We start from the raw sequence: 9,114 nt of genomic DNA, 5'->3' as shown, positions 1-9,114 counted from the left end.
CCGTTATAGCATAGTATTTTAAAAGGGCTCAATGAATCCTTTTTCTTTTTCCTTCTCTCTATTTGTCTCTCTCTTTGCGATCTCTCCGCACTCTCGCCGAACCACCGTCGGCCGCTGTCAGAGTGCCTACTCTCTCCTTTCGGCTTGGGTAACACCGTCGCCATCGGAGTGACTGCTCCCTCCTCTTTCTTTGCGATCTCCAAATGTTGATCAACCCTCCTCTCCTCCCCCGACTGCAAGCGCAAATTATCTCTCTCTCTTCTTCCCCCTCCTTTTCTCTTTCATCTTCTTCTCCTCCTCCTCCTTCCTCCTCCTCTCGTCGTTGTCGCAGGTGTGGAACCCAGCTCAAAGGGTTGGGTTCGGCTCTATAGCTCCCAAATTTTACAAGACCTGCTTAAAATTTAGACTCATCCATTATACATGAGGAAACTGCTTGCTGAAACAAGTTTCCAATTCTCCTAGGTGAATCTTCATATAACTTTCTTAGAGAAATCAACTCACATGTTAATTCAACAAAAATTGTTAGCTATATGCAAAACTTTTCTATTTGTCTATTTTATTGTTTAGCGTTCAACTGAAAAATTCCAAAGATGTTCCTAGAATTTTTCTTGGTTTGTGACAGAAACAATTTCTTTATTTAGAGAAAAAAACAAATAAAGGATGTATAACAATTGCAAGTTTGTGATTAATCAACATGCAAAAGGTGTTACTCAGAGACCAAATAATGGACTAGAATTTACAGATGTTTTGGTTCCAGTGTTATGGCAACATAAGCAAATTTAAGAATCTTAGTTTCAGAAGAGATCTCAGAATGATCAGTAAGTGTAAAGAAAAATCTGTAGGTGGAGGGAAAGGATAAAAGGGGTCAAAGTTAGTCCCCCATGGCCAGTGAGGTATTCAACCTATTTTTTTTTCCAGTTTTCTTTGTCTTGTGATTCAATTTCCCTAGCTCATTGTCTAAACCATTTTTCTGAGGTCTATGTTCTAATACTTGCCAGTCTCATGAAGGACACACAAAGTGAGCCAATGGGTCATTTTAATTCATTCTTACATAAAATGCATAGATATGTAGTGCTTAGAAGGTGAAGCTCCTGCTGATGCCTTCAATTTACAAGTAAAACACTAAATGAGCTAGAAACCCCGATCTTGCTCACCTTAGAGGACAAACTCAACAGACTGATCAAGAAAGCCGCTAGAAGCAAACAATTAAAGAGTGATTAGAAATTTACCAGTGTTGGAGAAAAAAAAAGTTTGTCCAAGGTTGTTACGTTCATCTTTTTGGTGTCACTAAACCAAATAAAACCTTCATTGGCCGATGTTTCTAGAATACCAGACAAGTTGTGCATCCTTTAATCATTTTTGGTATAGTCCTGGCTTTTCGCAACTGAATCTCTAAATGGTTAGATAATGAGATGCACTTTAAATATAGCTCGCAACTTCATTGGCTGATGCTTTCTTGGAATGAAGAATTTTCTAATTATATTTCAAGTGATGTTAATGCATGAGAAATGATGCTAATGCATAATCACATGTGTTGCAAGTTATATTTGAAGTGCATATCATTTTGGAAATTGTCATTTGGTGGAAGTTGGGGGTTATATACAGTGTGTGTGTGTTGCAGGTGGTTATATATATATATATATATATATATATATATATATATATATATATATATATATATAGTGTGTGTGTGTGTGTGTGTGTGTGTGTGAGCAAACTGCCTATATCCAAACTCAATGGTTTGATAATAGACGCATACGTAAGGACAAATACCTATCAGAGGATGATTGAAAAATATTTTGATGCGTTGAACATCACTTTATTATGAGGATTATTATGGACATTCTTATGATCATGTACATATTTTTTGTATCAAGACAACTTCATGTTACACCAAATTTTGTGAATCTGAGTATTACATTCATGATTTACCAATAGTAGTGTGTGTAATATATTAATCTTCTTATGACATGGTGATGTGACCTATAGTTGTTTGGATCTATCTGAGTATTCTAAACCTAATGTGTGGCTCAACTTTACCCATTTATATAAGATTGGACTGTAGAATATGTTATATAGAAGATATAGTTGATGGCATGCCAATCATCATAATCTAATTATAGTTTTTTTTAATTCTTACCATGCAGATGTTGCCTGAAAGTCCTAATTGGTTGGACACATGGCTAGACCCAAAAATTGATATAAGTACAATTGGATATCTACCTATTAAAGAGTTGACAAAGCATCTATGGTCACAAAATGAAGTGTAATGTAAGTGCCTGTGTGTTCTTCTTTTCACTTAAAAATGAGTTCAAAAAAGGAAAATGACCCTTGTTTATATTTCATAATTATGTACTATCTTAACACCATGATCTTGTTGTTGTTCATTTGATTTAATGTTGTTCTTGTATGATAATGAATATTCTTGTATGATTCAATTCTATATAGTGCAGTCTGAGCTAATATTGTTTGCATAAAATTAACAGATGTCGACATATCATTTACGATGAGAAGGTGGGCATTCTTCCTCCCCGTGGATCAGTTCACCACCTACCAGCCAAGGTGAACACCTAGACAGGATCGACTTCAAATCACAGGTGAATGATACTTCAAAGGAAGAAGAGGAGATCCCCCCACACACCAAAGGCCACTGCAACTCTAGAGTCATCTACAACGGCCTCATGTAAATATTAATCCAGTATTTTTTTAGTATAATTATAAATTATTACTGTCATTCATATTAATATTTGTTTCTTACAATAAATTAGCAATTGCAGAATCTTCTAAGCACAAACATAAGAAAAACAAATGTATAGCCCACCGAAAGCAAATCAAGCAACAAAAGGCTTCAGTAACTATCAATCCTGAGACACAAGGAGTCATGAGCGAGGGTGCCTCTGTATTCTCTGGGAGGCTTTCATGCATCGTCAGGGAGCGAGCTAACATTACTCACAAGTCATAGATAAATGTCGCAAAGAACAAAAAGATGGTGTTGTAATAGTTTATGTAAGTATATTGTCTAACTATATTTTGATAAATAAATTAATCCATAAAAAAATGTTACTAACTATATTTTGATAATTTGGTGCAAACCGAGTTTGATTTAAATAAGGATATAACTGAACATCGTGCTATCGTAGACAAACAACTTCAACTATCATACTCAAGGGTATGAGAAGGCTTTTATGAACATTACAAGATGTTTGAAAACCATGATGAAGTAATAAAACATCCTCCCTAGAGAGACGACTTTGAAGTGTGGAAAGGGATTTGCAACTTTTTTATCGGAGACTATTGGACTGTAAATATTGGATATATATTTATAAGTAAATAAATATTTAAATTTTTAGAGTAAATAAATTTTCAAACTATTCTTCAAATATTGGATGGTTTATATTTGAATGTATGTTTGAAGTTGGATGTTTGAGGAGGTTGGAGAGGATGAATATTTGAAGAGGTTGGAGAAATGTATGTTTATATTTGAATGTATGTTTTAGGATGTATAAACACTAGTGTATGTTTATATTTGAATTATTGTTTGAAGTATATGTTTATATTTGAATAGATGTATGTTTGAAGTGTATATGTGAAACATTTAAACTAATATAAAAAATTTATTTTTACAAGTTTAAGGCCTATAAAAGTAACATTCCTGTGTTGTCGTTATTGGCCTTAACCTTATGTCATTGTTGCAACCTATAACGATGACTTAGTTATTGCCTTCATAGCCTATAATGGTAACTTACTTCTCACTGTTATTAACTATAACAATGAATTAATTATTCCTGTTACAGGCTATAAAGGCAACACAAAATGTCCCAGTTATATGTTGGGTTGTCGCTATTGGTGTTCTTAGTTCCACGAAGATTCTTCACCGATGTTGGGTCACACATTAACGATGACCTATAAATGTCACAATCATTACTCAATTGAGGCCAAAAATTGGCAGCCATTTTTTGTCCTCATTATATACCTATAGCGGTGATAAATAGGGCAATAGCAAAGAGAAAAGTCATCGCTACTGATTCTTATCGTTGTGTTACAAGTTTAAGCATATTTGTTTGCAAAAAACTATAATATTTTAGAGTTGAAAGAAACAGAATTTAAAAAATCCTTAAAAAAATAGAATTAAAAAATGGAAGATGACCACACTGTACGGTAAAATATATGTGTTTTCTTAAAAATCCCACAATTTGCTAAATCTGCTCAATGACCAAAACATAAATAACCAACTTCATTAGGACATTTTTACCCTTTGCATGTGCGAAACTCATGAAGTTCATGCGATATATCACTTTGCTCATCGAGTATTGCAAACTTTCAGTTAAAATGAGGTCTGCACTTTTTTTTATGGACCTCATGAAGCTCATAAAAAATATGTTATTTATGTAGTCTTCTTTGTTAATCGTAAAATCATAAGTAACTTAGTAAAATCATATATTTTATACCAAAGTTCTAAGAAACTGTGCAAACATCCTTTCTCCTTTCTTTAACTCTCACTTAAATGTATGTTCACACATTTGCTTTTAGTCTTTATGAAGTGTGCAAAAACAAGTTTTGTGAACCTCCTTATGATAATAACTTCATAAATACCTTAGCAAAATCACATATTTCTGACACCAAAGTCACTGAAAACCGTGCAAACTAACATAGAATAAATGAGACTCTTCAAGGGTATAAAAAGCGATTGTCCGCACCCCAAGCCTATTTTTGCATATTCTAGGATTTCTTTGTGATCCCCTTCATGATCTTCCACAAAAATTGGTTGACTTTTTCAGCAACTATTTTCAGCCACTTTTTTTCGGTGATTCATCGGCATCACTTCATCGTTGAGTTTTCTAGATTCATCGACGATGAGTTTTTTGGTAAGCACATTCTTAACGATGAATTTTTTTAGTAAGTATAGTATTTTCGATAAGTTTTTCAGTAACCCTTTTCCTTAAGTTGTTGCATCTTCTATCTTGTACCTTTCTTTATGAGTTTTCTTGTAAACCATAGCAATATTAGAGGCATTGCAAATTTTTTTATTTGATAAATAAACATTGTTTCACGATTTTTAAGCATGTTTTTTAGTTTAGCTTTTTTGGATTACATACAAACATTGTTTGATGGCTATGAGCACTTTTATCTTCAAAATCCTAGTGGCTTAAGGCTCATGTTTTTAACTTAGTTCCCTGCTTAATTTCCTTTAAGTTGTTTTGTATATAGTGTTGTTGTAACTGGTGTAGTAATGGTAGCTACAACTAATAATTTATTCTCATTGATGAATAAATTTTATACTTCTTAGTGTTGTATATACTTTAATATTGAGTTTGCAAAGTTTGATACAATATGGTGATTGAGAAGTCTGTGTTTGAGGATCCCACACCCACATCATCTACTAATATTGGAGAACAAAAAAAAATATCAAGAAAAACTATGTACTAAGTAATCCTATCTACTATGATGTACTTCATCAACTTGATGGGCAGATAGAGAGGGAACCTGCTATGTGGCCAAATTACTGGTTATCTGATACTTACCATAAAAAATGCAGCCACAGTTATGAGCTGACCCAAAAGGAGCAGCACAAAACACCTGAAATATTGTCCAAATTATAGTTAACAACTCATGAGTGGCACAAAACTGAAGCAAAATGTGCAAAAAAGGATTAAGAGTTTGCTGCTACAATCATGTATATCATTTTGAAAGCATATAAGGAGGGGGGAGGTGGAGGGAGACTCAGCAAACACGAAGTTTGATCAATGCACTCACTTTGAGGTTGTTGCTAACCTCAATGACTGGATAGATGAAGATAGAGATATAACCATGGAGAATATGGATGATAGAGGGGCAGAAGAGGCACCTCAATAATAAGAATAGGAGAAGGCTCCTCAACAAAAAGAGGAGAAACCTTACCAAGGGCAGAAGACACCTCAACAAGGGGAATGAGAGAAGGCACCTCAGCAAGATAAAGAGAAACTCTGTAAAAAAGAAAAGGACACCTCAACAAGAAAAGGATGAAGAGAAGAAATTGCAAGCTTCGAGGAAGAGATTGAAGCAGGAAAAAAGGTCAAGTACTCTTGGACAAGTATATTGGTCATTTGCTATTTTGTATATAAATGTTTCTAAAATGTTTGCAATTATTTTCTATTTTATATTCAATTATTATATATATATATATATATTATAGAAGATGCAAGGCATGGAGACTGATCGTACAAGCCACATGCACTGATTCTACTGGTTCCAAGAACAATAGTGGTTTCTATCTCTATCGAATGATGTGAATGATATGCTTGACTGTATGCATTTTTGAAAATTCTTGAAGATCACACCATAAAACATCTGTCATCCCCTTATAGAGGTCGTTGTGCAATTCTGGAATGTGGCAACCAACACATTCTAGTTCAGAGATACTGAGATAACCATCATGTCGGACATGACATGAATCATTAGATTTAAGTGTCATGGGGAGCCAGTGAGTGGACATCGGTGGAGAGATTTGAAAAATATGTGTGATATTTATTTGGGAGCAAAGGATGATGTGTTCCTAGGAGAAAGACTGAAGTTATCATGGTTGAGAAATTACTTTGACACTAGCTGGGCGAGGAGAATGGAGGAGAAACTACCGTGGGTTGGAGGGAAGGCCGACACTGGTAATATCTTAGATGATGAACTGAGATCATTCTTACTCTACTTCTTTGGCATATGCGTATTCATCGACACTGGTGAGAAGTCGATCCATAATATGTATATTGAATTGGTAAGAGACTTGAATCACGCTGAGTAATACGCATAGGAAACTATCCCACTTGTACAACTATGTGGAAGTCTGTGTAGCGTGACTAAAAAAATAAACATCATTGACATGTTGGTGTTGTTAAAGATAATTATTCCATCATTTGTACCTAAATTATTGATTTAAACTAAAATATTATTTAATATTTTTATGTAATATTTTGTATATTAATGTGTTAATCATTTTATAAATTCTTGCAAGGATATGAGAGCACATATCTATTGAAAGGCCTTTGAGATGTCACACTCCTGAATTTTTATGTGTTGCAATATGGAGTCGGTCAAGCAACAAAGAGGGGGCTGATTGAAGAGCATCTGGTCAAAAAAAAGATTTAAGAATTCTGGAGAAACACAAAAAAAACTAGACAAAAATATCTTTTCAATGACATATGAATCATTGAAAAATGATAAACGGGTGCTAAGATACAACCCTAATAGTGTTACAAAAAAAGATGATGAACATGTGCAATTGCACCAAGCACGGTTATTGTATGCTATTTTCGATGATTTGCACCAAAAATAATAAAAAGGACAGACAGATCAACATGTTAGCTTTCTAATGCCACCAAGATCGCCTTGATCTGATGAGTGTTTGGAAGAAATGATCTTTGAAAGATAGACTTTTCAGATGTATTGCACCATATAACTAAAAGATAGATTCACACAAATTTTTTTGCGGACCTCACGAAGTCCACATGAAACATAAGCAAGGATGAGGAAGTCTGTATAAAATATAAGCAAAAATTGACCAATATTTGCAAGGATAAGAAAGTTCGCATATATTTTGTGTGAGGATAAAGAAGTCCGCATATATTTTGTGCGAGGATAAGGAAATCCTCATATGTTTTATGCAAGGATGAGGAAGTTCACATATGTTTTGTGTGAGGATAAAGAAGTTTACATATATTTTTTGTGAGGACGAGGAAGTTCGTATATATTTTGTGCAAGGATGAGGAAGTTTGCATATTTTTTTGCGAGTATGAGAAAGTTCGCATATATTTCTTGCGAGGAAGAGAAAGTTTGTCTATATTTTATGCAAGGATCAGTAAGTCAGCATATATTTTATGAGGAAGACCTCACAAAGTTTGTATAAAATATATGTGGACTTTCTCAGCCTTGCATAAAATATATGGACTTACACATCCTCACTTATATTTTATGCGAACATCCTTGTCATCACAAATATTGGTCATTTTGCCTATATTTTATGCACACTTCATTAGGTTTGCAAAAAAAAATTATGTGAATCTACCTTTTAGTTATAGGGTGTGATAAATCCAAAAAGTTTATCTTTCAGAAGACATTTCTCCCAAACTGCTCATCAGATCAAGTCAATCTTGATGGTGTTGGAAAGCTAATACGCCAATCTGTCTGTCCTTTTTATTATTTTTACAGATTTTTAGTGCAAGTAACCAAAAAATAGCATATAATAATCAGGCTTGGCGCAATCACGCTAGTTCATCATCTTTTTTTTGGAACAATGTCAGGGTTGTAACTCAGCTCCTGTTTATCACTTTTCAGTGATTCAAACATCGTTAAAAATATTTTTTTGTTTAGTTTTTTTTTTGTGTTTCTCTAGAATCCTTAAATTTTTGGGTCAAAAATCAGTAGTAAAGTCTATCACATAAAAAATTTGCATATCCTCAGGAGGTTCACACATACGAAGGTTAAAATATTCATTTTAACACCCAACATTCGTGGCTTTGGTCAATAGGCGAATTTTGGAAAATTATAAGTTTTTTTTGGAAAATATATCATATTTGTCATATAGTATAATTATTTTCCGTTATATTAACTTATTACAAATAATGACCAAGGAAAATATAATTAATTTTTATAATACATCATACTTGTTTATAAGTAATGCAATATAGGACTAACCATGAATGAATGCTCATCATGTAGGTAAAGTGGTGCCCCTATGAAGTCGCAAAGGAGGAGGAGAATCATGATTCAGTTGTGCAAGCAATGGTCATCACGAGAATGGACATTTGGTTGCACAACATTAATAAAGTTGAGTATCAAAAGACCAACTGAGTGGTCCAGCAATTTCGCTATGTTGAACAACCAACCGGTCGTCTTGGTGCAGTTAGCAAAACTATATCGCTGACAATAAAGGATAGGGCACAAGATTACCCAACCTATTCTTCTCTGAACTTGAAAACTGGTGCAACGATGGTGAATACATCGGCTTGTCCTCTATGGTACTTGTCAGCGATAATGAGGATGGGACTGCTCAATCCAAACATTTTATAAGTAGTCCCTCTAATAAGAGTCAAAAGCACAGAAGAACTGCAAGTGGAGCAACTACAGAGTTGGCTCTTGCACTGGACG

Source organism: Nuphar pumila, chromosome 10 (genome assembly GCF_984573655.1).
Source record: "Nuphar pumila chromosome 10, dmNupPumi1.hap1.1, whole genome shotgun sequence".
Taxonomy (NCBI): Eukaryota; Viridiplantae; Streptophyta; class Magnoliopsida; order Nymphaeales; family Nymphaeaceae; genus Nuphar; species Nuphar pumila.
The sequence above is the reverse complement of the archived record's forward strand: the minus strand, read 5'-3'. Positions refer to the sequence as shown.